We start from the raw sequence: 19,508 nt of genomic DNA, 5'->3' as shown, positions 1-19,508 counted from the left end.
GTGTTTGTATGCCTATTAATATGAATATACATAGAGCTCACAGAGGTAGGACTGATTTTCTCTTCTCTAGGAAAACTGGTGATAAGAACGTCAGATGACAGTGGATGAGAAATATAAGTGTTCCTATATTAGACCAGTGTCAAGGGTCTTCACTCTGAGTCAGACCTACTGTATATCTTCATATTTCTTTGTTATTCTAAGTTCTGGGATACATATGCAGAACATATAGGTTTGTTTCATAGGTATACATGTGCCATGGTGGTTTGCTGCACCCATCAACCCGTCATCTACATTCGGTATTTCTCCTAATGCTACCCCTCCCCTAGCCTTCCCATTCCCAACAGGCTGGTGTGTGCTGTTCCCCTCTCTGTGTCCATGTGTTCTCCTTGTTCAGCTCCTACTTATAAGAACATGTGGTATTTGGTTTTGTGTTCCTGTGTTAGTTTGCTGAGAATGATGGTTTCCAGCTTCATCCATGTCCCTGCAAAGGATATGAACTCATCTTTTTTTTATGGCTGCATCTAGATCATTTTCTATAAGCTTTTAAACAGCCACCCAGTGGAAGAGAGATAGCAAATCTACTCATTGCTTATCCCATAGAAATCTAATGTAAGCTATATACATACTCTTAAATTCCCTGGTAGCCACATTTTAAATAAAGGAGGTGAAATTAGTAGTTAAACAACAACCCAATATATCCAAAATACTATTTTAACATGTAACTGACAGGCGGGGCATGGTGGCTCACGCCTATAATCCCAGTACTTTGGGAGGCCAAGGTGGGTAGATCACGAGGTCAAGAGATCGAGACCATCCTGGTCAACAAGGTGAAACCCCGTCTCTACTAAAAATACAAAAATTAGCTGGGCATGGTGGCGCGCGCCTGTAGTCCCAGCTACTCGGGAGGCTGAAGCAGGAGAATTGCTTGAACGCAGGAGGCGGAGGTTGCGGTGAGCTGAGATCGTGCCATTGCACTCCAGCCTGGGTAACAAGAGCGAAACTCCGTCTCAAAAAAAAAAAAAACCATGTAACTGACATAAGAATTGTTTATATTTTTATATTTCTTTCTTACAAAGTCTTAATTTTTTTTTTTAAGAGACAGGGTTTTACTTTGTTGCCCAGGCTGGAGTGTGGGATTGTGATCGTACCTCACTGCACCCTCAACCTCCCAGCCTCAAGCGATTCTCCCACCTCAACCGCCTGAGTAGATAGGACTACAGAGGTTTTTTTTTTGTTTTTTTTTGAGAGAGTCTTGCTCCGTCGCCAGGCTAGATTATAAGGGCATGATCTCTACTCACTGCAACCTCTGCTCAGGGTTCAAGTGATTCCCCTGTCTCAGCCTCCCAAGTAGCTGGGACTACAGGCATGCACCACCATGCCTAGCTAATTTTTGTATTTTAGTAGAGACGGGGTTCCACTATGTTGGCCAGGATGGTTTTGATCTCCTGACCTTGTGTCTGCCTGCCTCGGCCTCCCAAAGTGCTAGGATTACAGGTGTGAGCCACCGTGCCCAGCAAACTTTTGTATCCTCAGCCATATACAATACAAAAAAATACAACTTTTGTATTTTTTATAGAGATGGAGTCATCCTATGTTGCCCAGGCAAGTCCTGAGCTTCTGACCTCAAGCAGTCCTCCGGCCTTGGTCTCCTAAAGTGCTGGGATTACAAGAGTGAGTCCCTATGCCCACCAAAGTCTTAAATCTTCAGTTTCACATTCAGCATATTTTAATTCAGGTGCTAAATTTTCATTGAAAAATGGCTGAGCTGAAAAACATATTCAGTTTTATGCATTGAGGATCTGCTAGGCTTTTGCTTACCACCCTGTGTAAAGCAGCTTATACTCTGGCTGGCCATGGCTCATGCTTGTAATTCCAGCCCTTTAGGAGGCCAAGTCAGGAGAATTATTTGAGTCCAGGAGTTTGAGACCAACCTGGGCAACATGGTAAGACTCCATCTTCACAAAATAAGTAAATAATAGAAGTTTCTTTTAAAAAATAGGTAAAGTAGCCCACACTCTATATGTATTTTTTTTTTTTTTTTAGAGATGGTATCTTGCTGTGTTGCCCAGGCTGGTCTCAAACTCCTGAGTTCATGAGTCTTCTCACCTCAGCCTCCCAAAATGCTAGGATAACAGATGTCAGCCATCACACTCGGGTGTGGCTTTCTGCTTCAGTTTCTCTCCTAAGAATCTAGATTTTTCATTTCTTTTTCACCTTAAAATTATTTTTTAACCTATGTTAGCAACATACAGAGTGTGGGCTACTTTATTTACTTTTTTTTTTTTTTTAAGAAACTTTTATTATTTATTTATTTTGTGAAGATGAGGTCTCACTATGTTGCCCAGGATGGCCTTGAACTCTTGGGTTCAAACAATCCTATTGCCTCAGCCTCCCAATGTGCTGGGATTACAAGTATGAGCCACCGTGGCTGGCCAGAGAATGGGCTCCTTTAGATGGGGTGGTCAGGAAACGTCTAATTGAAGATGAGCATTTAAGGAAAACCCTCAGTTAAATGATAAATATTTAAAGGAGAAAAAATTGGGTTGAGGATACAGCAAATGTAGAGGTCCTGAAATTGGAATGTTCGTGGAACAACACCACAGAGGCCTTGTGGTGGGTGGAAAGGGGTAGGAAATGAAGTTGGCATACTTGGAGCCAGATCTTGCACACTCTTGCATTGTAGGCCATGTTGAGCACTGTTGAACTGTGCATGCTTTGAGAAACACATTATGGAAGCCCTGCTTCTGTAGAAAGGTCTTTTTGACTAAATAAATGGCAGAGGGTGGAAAGTTAAATATTCAGTGTGTGTCCCAAACATTTCTAAGAACATTTCTTTACAAACTTTCCACTACATTTACCATTCTTTTAAGCTTTATCTTTCTTGACCCCTATTACTCTGTTTAGCTGATGTTTCCTGGAGGGTGTGGTGTTTGGTGGAACGTGAATCTTCCTATTTGAATGTAAAACCCTTGGGTCTAGAAACTGGGTCATCTACATTAGCAGCTTTCAAAGTTTTAAAAAAATATAACACATGCTGAGAAATATATTTTATATTCTGATCCAGTAGTCACATACATATGTAATGAAGCAAGAGTAGTGCAAAATAATACTTAACGGTTACTTTGAAACATATACCTTTTTATTCTGCTTCTTAAAACCAAAATACTAGTTGCGACCTTCTTGATTGATTTCTCATTCGGTTCATGGAGTGTGATCTACTATCGAAAAACACAGGCCTTGGCTGTCTAACCTAAAACTTTGGGTCCTTATGTGCAAGGTATTATGATAGGTCCTGTGAGGCATATAGAAAACTTCTCCTGAAGTATGTGGTATGACTGAAGCAGTAGGGTCTAAGTATTTAAAATAAAATAGCCCTTGTATGACTGGGGCAATTAAAAGTGTCAACTCATTTACTACAAGTTGTGTAGTGTTGGCAAGTGGAAAGAGGTGTTATTTGGGTGTCAGAGAAGGGATTTCCTTAGGGTGGCATTTAAACTTAAGACTTGAAGAAATACTGTATTTTTATAGGATGAGTTGGGGGAAAGGGATCTGCCAAGTGAGAGGATGTAGGAGGTAAAGTGCATAGCTAAGAAAACATGCAGTGTGTTGGAGAGAGGCAGGTGGGACAAAAGTGAGGAGATCAGAATTTGTGGAACAGGAGACTCCCGTATGTTAGCAGTGGGAGTGAGGTATATTAGAAAGGTTGATTGACTTACCTAAGGTTCCGAGGGGGAGTGGGACAGGGACTCATTTGTTTGGGCTTCCAGTTCAGTGCTAGTAGTCTGTTTTCTCATATGTGAAAGGAGGACACTAATGCCTGTTTAGCTACTCTCTAAGGCTTTTGTCAAGATGAAATGCCAATGCATGTTATAAGGTTTTCTAAGTTAGATAAAGCACAGCATAAATGTAAGGTGATGGTATTTTTTATCATGGTAATAAGAAATGGTGGTGGGAGCAGGGTCGATAAGTGAAGGATTTTGATTGCCACATGAAGGTCAGTCTTGTCCTTTTCCCGTACAGATTGTGGGATGGAGGAAGGAGTAGTGCATTCAAAGTTTTAACCACAGAAAGGGAACAATGAAAAGTGGTATCATTTTAGAAGATTGGTATAGTAGTGAGTGTGTGTGTGTGAGAGAGATTGGTGCCTGTGCCTGTGCCTGTGGCAGGGAGACCTGTAGAGCTTTTTGCTGGAATGAGCCTGAGCTTGAAATAAAAAGGACCTGAATTAGTCAATGGTCATAGGAACAGAAAGGAAAAAGATGCCTTAAGATAAAGGCTCATTGTTGAGAGAGCATAAATTGCAGGACAATCAGCTAGAGTACCAGAAGAATTGCAGGTTCTTCTAGTAAATTGGGAAGCTAGGAGGGGAGAGATAGGAAAAAGAATCATTTTCAGCTTTTGATACTTTGAATTTAAGGTGATAGTAGGCCATTAGATAGAAATCAGAAGTGGGAAATAATAATATAGCAGATATTCAGGGGTTCAGGGGCTAGAGATAAGAATTTCATAGTCTTGCTGGATGCAGTGGCTCATGCCTGTAATCCCAGAACTTTGGGAGGACAAGGCGGGCAGATCATGAGGTCAAGATATCAAGACCATCCTGGCCAACATAGTGAAATCCGTCTCTAGTAAAAATGCAAAAATCAGCTGGGCGTGGTGGTGCCCCTGTAACCCCAGCTACTCGGGAGGCAGAGCTAGGAGAATTGCTTGAACCCGGGAGGTAGAGGTGGTAGTGAGCCAAGATCGCCCCACTGCACTCCAGCCTGGCAACAAAGCGAGATTCTGTTCCCCCCCGCCCCCCCACACACAAAAAAAATCAGTCTTCTACATTAAAGCCTGAGGATAAGCTAGATTTCTAAGGAAGGAAGTGTAGAGAAGGGAGAAGTGAGGCTGGGTGTGGTGGCTCACGCCTGTAATCCAAGCACTTTGGATGCCAAGGCTGGTGGATCACCTGAGGTTGGGAGTTCAAGAGAAGGGAGAAGTAGGTTCATATTTAGAAGCAAGAGACAGAGGAGTCAGGGTCAGTGAAGTCAGAACGCTGTGAGGAGGACCCTTGTGTATTGACTTGGAAGCCATCTTCTATAGTATAATAGCACTTGTCATATGAGTGTTGACTTACTTGTCTGTTTCCTTTAAATATAAGCTTCTTGGGAATGGGGGTGGGAAGTAGAGTAGATGAAGAGGCAGGAAGGGGAGAAACTAATATTAAGCAAGCATCTGCTATATTAATATTCATTGAATGCTCACTATGTGCCAGGCACTGTTGTAAGCATTTCACATGTACCAACTCATTTAATTCTCTTAACAGTCCTAAGAGATATGTATCACTATCTCAGTTTTATAGTTAGGGAAGTTAACGGACTGAGAAGTTAAGTACCTTGCTTGAGATGACTCAATGTTTGATAGAGCTGGAATTCAAACCCAGGTCTGAGTTCTTAACATTAAACTCTGTACCAAGAACTTTTAGAGTGGTTCCTATGGCATATACCTCAGTTTAAAGGCTTATTAAAATTTCAGATATACCAAGCAAGGCATATGTTATTCCATTTTACAAATTAGGAAATTGAGTTTCAGAGAGATTAGGTTATTTGTTGTAGGTCCTGTAGGTAGTAAGAGATAAAGCCAGGTTTTCTTTTTTGAAACCGAGTCTTGCTCTGTTGCCGAGGCTGGATTGCAGTGATGGGATCTTGACTCACTGCAACCTCCACCTCCCAGTTCAAGTGATTCCCCTGCCTCTCATCCTCCTGAGTAGCTAGGACTGCAGGCATGCGCCACCACACCCAGCTAATTTTTTGTATTTTAGTAGAGATGGGTTTTTACCATGTTGGCTAGGATGATCTCAATCTCCTGAACTTGTTATCTGCCTGCCTTGGCCTACCAAAGTGCTAGAATTACAGGCATCAGCCACTGTATCAGGCCAAAGCCGGGATTTTTAATCAAACTCTATCAGAGACCAAAGCCCGTGTTCATTCATGTTTATTTATTTACTTTTTGAGATGGGAGTTTTGCTCTTGTTGCCCAGGCTGGAGTGCAATGGCTCGATCTCGGCTCACTGCAACTTCTGCCTCTTAAGTTGAAGCGATTCTCCTGCCTCAGCCTCCTAAGTAGATGGGATTACAGGCATTCGCCACCATGCCCAGCTAATATTTTTGTATTTTTAGTAGAGACAGGATTTCTCCACATTGGTCAGGCTGGTCTCAAACTCCAGACCTCAGGTGATCCGCCTGCCTCAGCCTCCCAAAATTCTGGGATTACAGACGTGAACCACCCTGCCCGGCCTGGTCATTCATATTTAGTTGAGAAGCCATCTGACTCTTTCTTTGAAGGACCAGATAGCAAATGTGGCTTTGTGTGCCACATGGTCTTGATTGCAATTACCCTACTCTGCTGTTTTAGTATGAAAGCCACCATAAGACTGTGTAAACAGATGAATATGGCTATTATGATCTAGTAAATCTTTGTGGGCACTGAAATTTGAATTTCATATAATTTTCAGGCACCACCAAATATTATTATAGGTTCCCCCTGCCCCATCATTTAAAAATGTAAAAACTATAGCAGGTTGTACAAACCAGATGGGGGACTAGATTTGTCCATGGGCCATAGTATGCTGACCTCTGCTTTAATCCATTCTTCTAATAAATATGTATTGAATCCTTACTCTGTGGAGATGTGCTGGGCACTGGTAACATAAAAGCAAAGGGAGTTTCAGTCCTCTGAGGTAATTGTAATACAGGGTAGTAAGAACTGTAATAAATTTATATTTACCAGATATAGTGGAAAAACAGATACAGAGGCACCATACTTTGATGGTGAATTTATGAAGGCATCTCATAAAAGAATGATAGTTGATGGATTGCCAGGCTTATGGTATAGGGGAAGGCATAGATAGCATTGCTGAGGCAGAAAGGGAGGGACAAATGCCAGGAGATGAGTTTTGTCAAGAGGGTAGGGTGATGAAGAGTGAGTTTTCAGGAAATTTTGAGCCAGGGAGTAACATCTGATTTTTGTGCTCTAAAAGATAGCACTCTGGAGGATAAATTTGCAGGGAAGAAGGCATAGGAGGGAGATGGTTTTGTTACCACAAGAAAATATAATTGCTGTAGTTGTAGAGGTGAATAAGAGGCATATCTATCTGGTGAATGATTAGACATAAGGATTGTGGGAGAATAAAAAGTCTAAGAAAACTCAGGTTTTTGACTTTTTAATTGGGCATTGCCATTCATCATAATGCATATAGAGGACAGAGAAGCATGCTTTGAGGGTGGGTACAGGAAGCAGGGAAGAAGGGACTTTGGTTTTTGGCATGTTGGGTTTGAGATGCCTGAGGGCCATCAGGTAGAGATGTCTACAGGGATTTTAACATGTGAACATGAGGTCTAGGCTAAAAGGAGTACCTGATTGTAGAGTGATTGCTCAGGGATGGTGAAAACATGGATAGAGAAGATAAGGAGACTGAATTGAACATTGAAGGAGCAGGAAACTGAACAGCCTGGGGAATAGGACCAGGTGAGAGTATTGGTGTTCAAACTTAAGAAGATGATTTTCCTGAAGAAGAATGTGGTCAATAGCATTATAGAAAGGTCAAGAAGATAAGAAATGTCATATTCATTGGCTTGAGCCATTGGAGTAGGGAAGGTTGTGGAACTTAATGAGCAGTTTCAAAGGAGTGGTCTGGAACCCAGATTGCAATATGTTAAGTTCTGACTGAATATGAGAAATTGAGGACACTACCCAAAGGTTTGGCTGTGAAGGAAAGGAGAGATGACAACAGCTGGAGGTATCTCTAGCACCTAGTACATATTTTGGCACATAATAGAGACTGGGAAAATTCATTCATTCGACAAATACTGTGCCAGAAACTATTACTGAAGCTAGGGATAGAGTAATGAAAGTTAAGAGGAACAGCTTCTCACCATGAAGCTTACGTTTTATTGGAGAATGGGGGTTGGGTAGTAGAGTAGAAATGAAACATAATTTTGGAAGGTGATAAATATTCTGAAGAAAGAAAGCAGAGTGAGAGAATAAGGATTGCATAACCTGTCCATGTGCGGTGTATCATGCCTGTAATGTCAATACTTTGGGAGGCCAAGGTGGGAGGATTGCTTAAGCCTAGAGTTTGAGACCAGCCTGGACACCCTGTCTCTATTTTAGTTAAAAAAAAAAAAAATTGCATAACCATGTAAGTCAGATGAGTGGTCTGTGTGGCTGCTTTAGAAAGGATGGTCAGGGAAGGCCTTTTGAGGAGGTGATATTGGAGCAGAGACTTCCTTAAGTATGAAAACCCTGAGTTGGAACACAGTAGGTTGGTTGTGGAACAACAGGGTGGTTGGAGCTGCTAGGCAAATAAGAGAAGTAGAGAAGATGAGGTAGGGGTAAGCTGGGTCCAGGTTATATGGGACATTTTAGGCCATGGTGAGGAATTTCAATGCTTTTTTTTTTCTGTCACCCGCACTGGATTGCAGTGGCGCGATCTTGGCTCACTGCAACCGCTGCCTCCCGGTTTCAAGCGATTCTTCTGCCTCAGCCTCCTGAGTAGCTGGGACTACGGGGGTATGCGACTGTGCCCAGCTAATTTTTGTGTTTCTAGTAGAAACAAGGTTTTGCTTTGTTGGCCAGGCTGGTTTTGAACTCCTGACCTCAGGTGATCCACTCACCTCAGCCTCCCATAGTGCTGGGATTAGGCATGAACCACTGCACCTGGCCAAACTTAGGTCTTTTTTTGACCAGGCTTCCAAACTGGTGTATCACAGCATCACCACAGACAGTATCTTTCAGCTCGGTTCAGTGGTTCACACCTGTAATCCCAGCGTTTTGGGAGGCCAAGGCAGGCAGGTCCCTTGTCCCCAGGTGTTCAAGACTAAGCTGAACAACATGATTAAACCCATCTCTACAAAAAATACAAAACAATTAGCCAGTCATGGTGGCACATGCCTGTAGTCCCAGCTACGTGGGATGCTGAGACGAAAGGATCACCTGAGCCCAGGAGATCGAGGCAGCAGTGAGCCATGATTGCGACACTGCACTGCAGCCCAGGCAATAGAGTGAGACCCTGTCTCAAAAAAAAGAAAAAAAAGGAAAAATAAAACAAAAGAAACCAAAGACAGTATCTTTGCTTCGTTAGGGAGTATCACACAAGACTGTCATTGTCCTCATGAACATAATAGATGTGTTGGATGATAATATAAGAGGAGCTCATCACAGATTGAGTAGCTTACAGAGTGTTAACCCACAGATAGTGTCAACCTGGAATAAAGAGACACTGAGATGATTCTCTGTCACTTGTTTCTGTTGAGAGGTAATTTGTTTTGTATGAACTGAGATTAAGACATAGTTGATATACTACCTTAATATATTATCTAGCTTCTCCCATCAACATTTTATCATTTTTTTTTTATTTCCCTACTCCCTTTTCTCTCTCTCTTTTTTTTTTTTTTTTTTGAGATCGAGTTTTGTTCTTGTTCCCCAGGCTGGACTGGAATGTCACGATCTCGGCTCACTGAAGCCTCCGCCTCCCGGGTTCAAGTGAAGTGATTCTCCTGCCTCAGCCTCCTGAGTAGCTGGGATTAAAGGCATATGCTACCACGTCCAGCTATTTTTTGTATTTTTAGTAGAGACAGCGTTTCACCACATTGGCCAGGCTAGTCTCAAATTCCTGCCTTGGCCTCCCAAAGTGCTAGGATTACAGGCATGAGCCACCGCACCTAGCCTATCTCCCATTTTTGAGTTTGAACATTTTTTTTTTTTTTTTTTGAGACAGAGTTTCACTGTTGTTACCCAGACTGGAGTGCAATGGCACGATCTCGGCTCACTGCAACCTCTGCCTTCTGGGTTCAAACGATTCTCCTGCCTCAGCCTCCCGAGTAGCTGGGACTACAGGCGCGCACCACCATGCCCAGATAATTTTTGTATTTTTAGCAGAGACGGGGTTTCACCTCGTTGACCAGGATGGTCTCGATCTCTTGACCTCGTGATCCACCGCCTTGGCCTCCCAAAGTGCTGGGATTATAGGCGTGAGCCACCGCGCCCAGCCTGAGTTTGAACATTTTTAAGCAGATTTCAGACCTGCATATCCTTTTACTCAGAAATATTTATGTATTTATTCGTAACTGCTGGATAATGATGCACTACACACGCGCGCACATTTGTATATAAGAAATCTCAGTGTTGCCAGGCGCGGTGGCTCACACCTATAATCCCAGCACTTTGGGAGGCCAAGGCGGGTGGATCAGGAGGTCAAGAGATTGAGACCATCCTGGTCAACAACGTGAAACCCCATCTCTTCTAAAAATACAAAAGTTAGCTGGGCATAGTGGTGCGCTACTCGGGAGCCTGAGGCAGGAGAATTGCTTGAACCCAGGAGGCGGAGGTTGCGGTGAGCCAGGATTGCGCCATCACACTCCAGTCTGGGTAACAACAGTGAAACTCCGTCTCAAAAAAAAAAAAAAAGAAATCTCAGTGTTATCACACCTCATTAAATTAACAATACTTTAATATTTAATAGTCAGTTCATGTTCAGTTTTCTCATTTGTCAAATATGTCTTTTTAGTTTGTTAAAATCAGGATTCAAATAAGATCGACATGTTACATTTGGTTATATCCTTTAAAGTGTCTATTAATTTATAATAGCCCTTCTTTTGAAAATCCCGTTTATTTGTTGAAAAAAACTGGATCATTCCTTTGATAGTATTTTCCATATTTTGGATTGCATTTTTATGATATTTTAATATATTACTTTCATCACCTATATTTCTTTTAAGTGGTACTCAGTTCTAGAGTCTTTTTTAAGATTTAAATTTTATTATTTTTTTTCTTGGTATGATAGATATGTTCAGAGTTTCAGGATATCAGTTCTAGAGTCTTGATTCAGATTTTTGTCTTTGGTAAGAATATTTCGTAGGTGCTGAATATGTTTTTATAAAAATGTTAGTGTTATACTTCTTTTTTTTTTTTTGAGATGGAGTCTCTCTTTGTCACCCAGGTTGGAGTGCAGTGGTGCAGTCTCAGCTCACTGCAACCTTTGTTTCCCAGGTTCAAGCAATTCTCTTGCTTCAACCTCCTGAGTAGCTGAGATTGCAGGTACCCACCACCACGCCTAGCTAATTTTTGTATTCTCAGTAGAGACGGAGTTTTACCATGTTGGGCAGGCTGGTCTCGAACTCCTGACCCCATGACCCGCGCAAAGTGCTGGGATTACAGGCGTGAGCCACCGCGCCTGGCCTTTACTTCTTATTAAATTATACTGACAGGCTTACACTATCTGGTTGTCTCAGTGGGTTCACATGTCAGGCTTTCCAGACATTGACACTGATGTGAGCTTCTTGGATCTATTCTTGATAGTGATTGCAAGAGGTTGACTTTCCAGCTTTATCATTTTTATTTCTGTGATTATTCATTAGAATTCTTCTATAAGGAACTCTTGGCTGAGCACGGTGGCTCTTACCTGTAATCCCAACATTGGGAGGTTAAGGTGGGAAAATCACTTGAGGCCAGGAGTTCAAGACCAGCATAGGCAATATAGTGAGACCCTTTCTCTTCTAAAAATCTATGTTTGGGGCCCAGGCGCGGTGGCTCACGCATATAATCCCAGCACTTTGGGAGGCTGAGGTGGGTGGATCACGAGGTCAAGAGATCGAGACTATCCTGGTCAACAAGGTGAAACACCATCTCTACTAAAAATACAAAATTAGCTGGGCATGGTGGCGCGCACCTGTAGTCCCAGCTACTCGGGAGGCTGAGGCAGGAGAATTGCTTGAACCCAGGAGGCAGAGGTTGCGGTGAGCCGAGATCGCGCCATTGCACTCCAGCCTGGGTAACAAGCGAAACTCCATCTCAAAAAAAAAAAATCTATGTTTAAAAAGAACTCTTGTTCACATACTTTAAAGAAATCACTAGAATGCTGAAATGTAAAGGAAAAATGAAAATGATATGTGATAAGATATTATGCCTTTCAAGATACAGATGCTCAGGAAGTTACTTGAAGAAGTCAGATACTCTTTGAATGTGATGGCTTCAAATCCAATCCATAACAGACATGTTGTATTGAAGTTCGTACACCACAAGCAGTATTGCCATCAATGTTTCTTTTTGAACCGCTCATGGTGTCAAGTTCCAAATAATTGCATTTCTGGCGATTTCAGTGTGTATGTTAAAATCATGCAAAAGTACTTAGTATCTAGATAAAAACTTGAGTTAGCTACTATACTCAAGTAATTATAAACAGGTTTTTTTCTCTTGGGACATTTAACAATTATGTGAAAGATGAGTCTTCATTGTGTAGTATTGTCTGTCACACTGCAGGTGTGTCGTGCAGGCTGGAGTACAGTGGCATGATCTGGCTCACTGCAACTTCCGCCTCCCAGGTTCAAGCGATTCTCCTACCTTAGTCTCCCAAGTAGCTGGAATTACAGGCATGTACCACCATGCCCAGTTAATTTTGTTGTTGTTGTGCTTTCAGTTGAGACAGGGTTTTACCATTGTTGGCCAGGTTGATCTTAGACGCCTGATCTCAACTGATCCACCCACCTTGGCCTCTCAAAGTGCTGGAATTACAGGCATGAACCACTGTGCCCAGCCTCTCATTTATTTTTTATAACAAATAATTTAATGCCTATTGATTATCCTGAAATAAAATTAATAGATGAGTCTTAGGCCAGGCACTGTGTCTCATGCCAGTAATCCCAGCATTTTGGGAGGCTGAGGCCGGCAGATCATGAGATCAGGAGATCAAGACCATCCTGGCTAACACAGTGAAACCCCATCTCTACTAAAAATACAAAAAAAAAATTTGCCAGGCATGGTAGCACGCATCTATAGTCCCAGCTACTTAGGAGGCTGAGGCAGGAGAATAGCTTGAATCCAGGAGTCAGAGGTTACAGTGAGCCAAAATTGCACCAGTGTACTCCAGCTTGGGCCACACAGAGAGACTCCGTCTAAAAAAAAAAGATGAGTCTTTAACTGCATTTGAATCTGACATTACAGTGAAGTAGTTTAGTACCTATACCTACTTACAATAAATAAGTTGGACTTAAATAAGCTCAGAAGAACTTTCACTTTCCTACACAATAGATATGGGTATCCTATAGATATGGGTAGATACCAGAATGAAAACTGCTAGAATGAGTAAAAGCAGAATTATTGCATAAGGGGGAAATAATTTTGTTTGATGTAGGGATAACATAAGACAAATTACATACTTCCCACATGGAAACATAAAAATAGTATCACGTAGTCATCAGTGAGTTTGACCTTAATTTAGTGTCAAAATAATTCCCTATGAGAGGACCTGACATGAGACAAGGAAGTGAAGAAATCTCACAGAAAACCTGGTAGAATCCGCTGTTATCTGCCTACATTCAGCCCCTAGTACTTAAATGTCCCCTAGAGAAAATATCCCTTGATAGGCAATGAGGAATAAAGGATTAGAAAAAGAAACAGTAATAGATGTGTAGTAGACTTTAGGGGGCATTATTAGAGTTAAAAATGGCAACCTCAAATAAGTTCATCATTTAATTTTTACAACTTAGGTTTCTACCTCTTATGTCACAAAAAGTGAAGTATAAGCTGACATTGATGTGAAATATATTTTTTAATGTTAATAAAATCTAGCAAGAACCCTGTGTTTCATAAGCCCCTTGTAACTTAATGATGTTTGGAAATAAATCTCTTCAGCAGTCTCTATTTTATATTTGGAAGTTACAGCTCTGAAAGCAGTCGGATCAGGTACAGTGTACTGGAAAGTCAGCTACAAGCAGCTTTGCATCCAATTTCTGGAATGTTTAGGTAAAGTCCTAAATGAAGCAAAACAATATTAATTTGTATAATAGTGACATACTAGAAAATAAGTAGTTTACTAAAACTACAAATAATATTGTGCGTTAAGGTGAAAATTTGAATTAGGTATTGTGCTTAGATAATTTTACCTTTTTTTTTTTTTGGAGAGTCAGGGTCTTGCTCTGTTGCCCAGGCTGGATTGCGGTGGCACAATCATAGCTGCTCACTGCAGCTTTGAACTCCTGGGCTCAAGTGATCCTCCCACCTCAGCATCTTGAGCAGCTAGGGCTACAGACATGCACTGCCATGCCCAGCTAAAGTTTTGGGGTTTTTTTGTTTTGTTTTGTGGGTTTACTTTTTCTTTTTTGTAGGAATGGGGTCTCACTATTTGTTGCCCAGGCTGATCTTAAGCTCCTAGTCTCCAGTGATCTTCCTGCTCTGCCTCCCAAAGTCCTGGGATTACAGGTGTGAGCCACTACTCTCAGCCTTACATAATTTTAATTCATTCATTCATTCATTTTTAAATTTTTTTGAGGCAGGGTCTCTCTCTGTTACGTAGGCTGGAATGCAGTGGCAGGATGTTGGCTGACTGCAACCTCTGCCTCCCAGGTTCAAGTGACTCTCCCACCTCAGCCTCCTGAGTAGCTGGGACTACCAGGCATGCACCGTCATGCCCAATTAATTTTTGTATTTTTTGGTAGAGACAAGGTTTCACCATGTTGGTTAGGCTGGTCTCAAACACCTGACCTCAAGGGGTCTGCCTGCCTTAGCCTCCCAAATTGCTGGCATTACAGGTGTGAGCCACTATGCTCGGCCCCCAGCCTCATGTAGTTTTAAACTTTTGGGTTTTGCCATCTGATTTTTTAGTTTCCTTCTTGAATGTCTGGTAGGAGGTTTAGAAAATCATGTTAGGATGCTGAACAATTCTTTATTGCATTTTCTGTGCATTGCAAAACACTTAGCATCTTTGGCACTTTTCCTCAATAAATGCCAGTAGGGCCCCTAATCATTGTGATGACTAAAAAGTAGTCCTAATACAGTTCTAGAATGTCCCGTGGGGGTGATACCTCTCAGTTGAGAGCTATAGTGACTAAATTGATTTTACTGAGTTATAACCTGTAGTTTGTCACATGTTGCCTGGCAACACAAATGCAATCAGAGATGCATTGTTAGACAATTTTGTCATGGTGTGAATATCATAGAGTGTACTAACACAAACCTAGATGGTACAGCCTACCTAGGCTATATGGATAGCTTATTGTTTCTAAGCTAGAAACCTGCATAATAATGTTGCTGTACTAAATATTGTAGGCAGTTACAACACAATGGTATTTGTGGTTCTAAACATATCTAAACATAGAAAAGGTATCAGGAAAAATATGATATAATAATCTTGTGGGACCACCATCATATATGCAGTTTTTCATTGACCTAACCATGGTAGGCTTTGGCATCCTTCTCAAAACTGGTAGAAGAATTGATTGTATTAATAACATTATTGCAAATACAGAATTGTTGCTTTCCTAGTGTTGATGGATCTACTTCAGTTAGCTTTGTTCTTTACATTCTGGTTTTCAGACTCCAGTATAAATGTTAATGGCCCTACTAAACTCATTTGAGCTCCAGTTTAGGTGGTACCAATGTCCTATGAAATAAACAGAAACCCTTTCAGAAACATGTTTCAGTTTGTCTTTTAATCTCTGAACATAATGCATGCATTGACAGAGCATTCACTGTACCATGAGAGAATCATTCTTTGAACCACCTGCCTGCTTGTTACTTACTTTTTAAAAATGAAGTTTTATTTTGAGACAGTTTTTGATTTACAGAAAAGTTGCGAAGATAGTATAGAGACTTCCCATATATTCCTTACCTGGTTTCTCCCAATGTTAACATTTTGCAGTACCTTGGTATATTTGTCAAAACTAAGAAACCAACACTGGTACATTATTACTTACAAAGCTCCCGACTTTATTGGAGTCTTACTGTTTTTTTCTACTAATATCCCTTTTCTGTTGTGGGATCCAGGATACCAAGTTGCATTTAATTTTGACCTTAGTAGCTACAAAGAACTGAGTGCACTGCCTCTTTGTGATAGCTCTATATGGAGCTGTGGCATCCCCTCAGTATTGCCTGTTCCCAGCTCCTTTGCTAAAAAGCCTATTTTGTCCTTTAGTAATTTCTTTTGGTGTAGTTTCTAGATACTCTGCCATTCTGTCTATATACTATATATACTAACTATGTAACTGTATATACTGCTGTACTTGTTTTCCACTTTAAAACAAGACACACACGACTGAATGTAGTTCTTCACATATGGTCTGGCAAGAGTGAAATGTTGTAGATAAATCACACTTATGGATCTTGTATGGTTATTAATGCAACCTAAGCTTGCTTGTTCATTTGCTGGCATTTTTAACAACTGCATCCCATCTTGGGCTAATATTGAAGGAAAGGTTCTACTTAGTTAATTAATTCAGGATTTTTTATCACATGAATTATTGTTTTATCCAAAGGCAAAGACTTTGTATGAAGTCTTTTTTCTTTTTTTTTTTTTCTTTTTTTTTTTTTTTTTGAGACAGTTTCACTCTTGTTGCCTAAACTGGAGTGCAATAGTGTGATCTTGACTCACTGCAACTTCCACCTTCCAGGTTCAAGTGATTATCTGGTGTCAGCCTTCAGAGTAGCTCAGATTACAGGCACACGTCACACGCCTTTCTAATTTTATTTATTTTTTATTTTTTAGTAGAAATGAGGTTTCACCATGTTAGCCAGGCTCATCTCAAACTCCTGACCTTAGGTGATCCACCTGCCTCAGCTTCCCAAAATTCTAGGATTACAGGCCTGAGCCACAGCACCAGCATGAAGTTCTTTTAAAAGTCATCTTGCTGGCGTGGTGATCCCAGCACTTTGGAAGGCCGAGGCGGGTGGATCACCTGAGGTCAGGAGTTTGAGACCAGCCTAGCCATCGTGGCAAAACTCGTCTCTACTAAAAATACAAAAATTAGCTGGGCATGGTGGTGGGCGCTTGTAATCCCAGCTACCTGGGAGGCTAAGGTGGGAGAATCACTTGAACCCGAGAGGCAGAGGTTGCAGTGAGGCTAGATCATGTTGCCACACTCAAGCCTGGGCAGCAGAGCAGAGCAAGACTCTGTCACCAAAAAAAAAAAAAAAAAAAAAGGTCCTCTTGTTTTGCACATTCATTTGCCTCTCTTCAATCTCTGTTCTGTCATTCAGTATTTTAACTGTTTTATGCACAAGCTTATAAATATTTGCTGTCTTTTTTTTTTTTTCTTTAAATAGAGACAGGGTCTCCCTATGTTGTCTAGGTGTGTCTCAAACTCCTGGGCTCAAGGAATTCTCCTGTCTCAGCATCCCAAAATGCTAGGATTATAGGCTTGAGCCATCGCACCTGGCCTACTGTCATTTTCTGAGTCACTAATAAAAACATTGTATAAAATAGGGTTAAGTACAGGACATTAGACCCAAGGTAACTGGGCAAGTGAAAAGGAGATGTAGCAAACATGTACTTGTATGAGGAAGCTAAAAAAAGGTTAGCATAGGGCAAAAGCCTTGATTCTGCCTGTTTACAGTGGTGACCCTTTATCTGAGGGGGATATTTTTCCAAGACTACCCAGTGGTTGCCTGAACCTATGGATAGTACGGAACCCTATGTAACCTGTTTTTCATCTGATAACCAGCTGCTAAGTGAGTGATGGGCAGATATACAGCACAGTTACACCAAGCAAAGGGATGATTCACTTCCTGGGTGGGACAGTGCACGATTTCATCACACTATTTAAAACAGCATGTAGTTTAAAACTTATGAATTGTTTGTCTCTAGAATTTTCCATTTAATATTTTCAGACCACTATTGACCACGGATAACTGAAACCTCAGAAAGCAAAACTTCGGATTGCTAGGACTACAGTATATTCTCACTTGTGGGTGGTACCTAAGCTAGAACTCTTGCAGAATGTGAGAACAGCTGAATTCTTTGGAGGCAGGCAGGTGGGCACAGGGTCCATCTTAACTAAGAATAAAGCCAGTTGTGATTCACAGGATTGTTTGGTTACCTTTTATATTACTGGTCATGCCTCAAGCTTCTATTTTGAGATTTTCATGAGTCTTGCTTGAACTAGACTTTTTTATGAATGGCATTGAAAATTTTGGAGGACTGAAAATTTTTTGGCATACTTTTTAAATTATTTATTTTTGAGACAGAGTTTCACTCTTGTTGCCCAGACTGGAGTGCAGTAGCACAATCTCAGCTCACTGTAACCTGTGCCTCCTGGGTTCAAGCAGTTCTTCGGCCCCAGTACTGGGAGTACAGGCGCCCACCACCTTGCCCAGCTAACTTTTGTATTTTTAGTAGATAGGTTCACCATGTTGGTCAGGCTGGTCTTGAACTCCTGACCTCAAGCGATCTGCCCACCTTGGCCTCCAAAAGTGCTGGGATTATAGGCGTGAGCCACTGTGCCCGGCCTAATTTTTTCTTTTTAATCGACATGATAATTGTGCATATTTCTAGGATACATAGTGATATTTTGCTTTTTTATTTTTATTTTTTTAATAAAGTAGAAGTGAGATCTCAATGTGTTTCCCAGGATGGTCTCAAACCCTGGCCTTAAATGTCCTCTTGTCTTGGCCTCACAAAGTTCTGGAATTATAGTTAAGAGACACCACAACCAGCTCATAGTGATATTTCAGTAAATAGATACAGTGTGTAACGACCAGATCTGGGTAATTAGCGTATCTATCACCTTAGACATTTATCACTCCTTTGTGTTAGAAACATTCAAAATCCTCTCTTCCAGCCATTTGAAAATATAAATAAGTTATTAACTAGGCATACGTCTTTTATTTACCTAAGATGTATGTGAATGACATATTTCCTCTTCAGTAATGCTTGGTCATATATCAGTTTCTTGTTATATTTGTTATATTATTTGTTACATTTGTTACCCATATTTCTCCCCACTTGTTATTTGAGTTTGTTTATGGAACCTTTTGCCAATATTAAAGTGTTACACTTATTTATTATCAAATTTACAGTGTGCTCTACCTAGTTTCACTTTCCCTATATTGCTTAGAAAAGCCTTACTTACTAAACATTCTCATATTCTCTTAAGAAGTTTGTCTTTTTAAAAAATCTAAATAATATCTGCCATTTTAAAGATATATGGCCAGCCAGTTATTTTCTTTGAGAATAGAATTTTTATGTATGTGTGTGAAATGTGTTGTAACATTTAGAAGAGTGTACAAAAGAATGTAGCCAGTAAAATAAGAATAAAACAAACGTCACACATCCACTACTCATATTAAGAAATAGAACATCATCTGTGTGCCCACGGAGTAGCCATCATGAGCAAAGCTCACCCTCCCGAGTTGAAAAAATTTTTGGACAAGAAGTTATCATTGAAATTAAATGGTGGCAAACATGTCCAAGGCATATTGCGGGGATTTGATCCCTTTATAAATCTTGTGATAGATGAATGTGTGGAGATGGCGACTAGCGGACAACAGAACAATATTGGAATGGTGGTAATACGAGGAAATAGTATCATCATGTTAGAAGCCTTGGAACATGTATAAATAATGGCTATTTAGCGGAGAAACCCATGTCCTCTCTCCATAGGGCCTGTTTTACTATGATGTAAAAATTAGGTCATGTACATTTTCATATTAGACTTTCTGTTAAATAAACTTTTGTAATAGTCAAAAGAAAAGAAAAA

The 19,508-nt window shown here is 40.8% G+C and overlaps 1 protein-coding gene and 1 pseudogene across 3 annotated transcripts in view; both read left to right on the top strand.

Annotated features, from left to right (window-relative positions):
- Window positions 1–19,508, top strand: part of KCMF1 (potassium channel modulatory factor 1) — an 87,940-nt gene that overhangs the window by 12,164 nt on the left and 56,268 nt on the right. The window lies entirely within an intron of this gene.
- LOC108588199 (small nuclear ribonucleoprotein G pseudogene) overlaps window positions 1–19,508 on the top strand; it is a 30,841-nt pseudogene extending 11,333 nt beyond the window's left edge. Inside the window, exon 1 of the transcript XR_013526428.1 lies at window positions 1–19,508. This exon is cut by the window's left edge and continues 11,333 nt beyond it. The product of XR_013526428.1 is annotated as a small nuclear ribonucleoprotein G pseudogene (transcript).

This window comes from Callithrix jacchus, chromosome 14 (genome assembly GCF_049354715.1).
Source record: "Callithrix jacchus isolate 240 chromosome 14, calJac240_pri, whole genome shotgun sequence".
Classification (NCBI taxonomy): domain Eukaryota; kingdom Metazoa; phylum Chordata; class Mammalia; order Primates; family Cebidae; genus Callithrix; species Callithrix jacchus.
The sequence above is the reverse complement of the archived record's forward strand: the minus strand, read 5'-3'. Positions and strand labels throughout refer to the sequence as shown.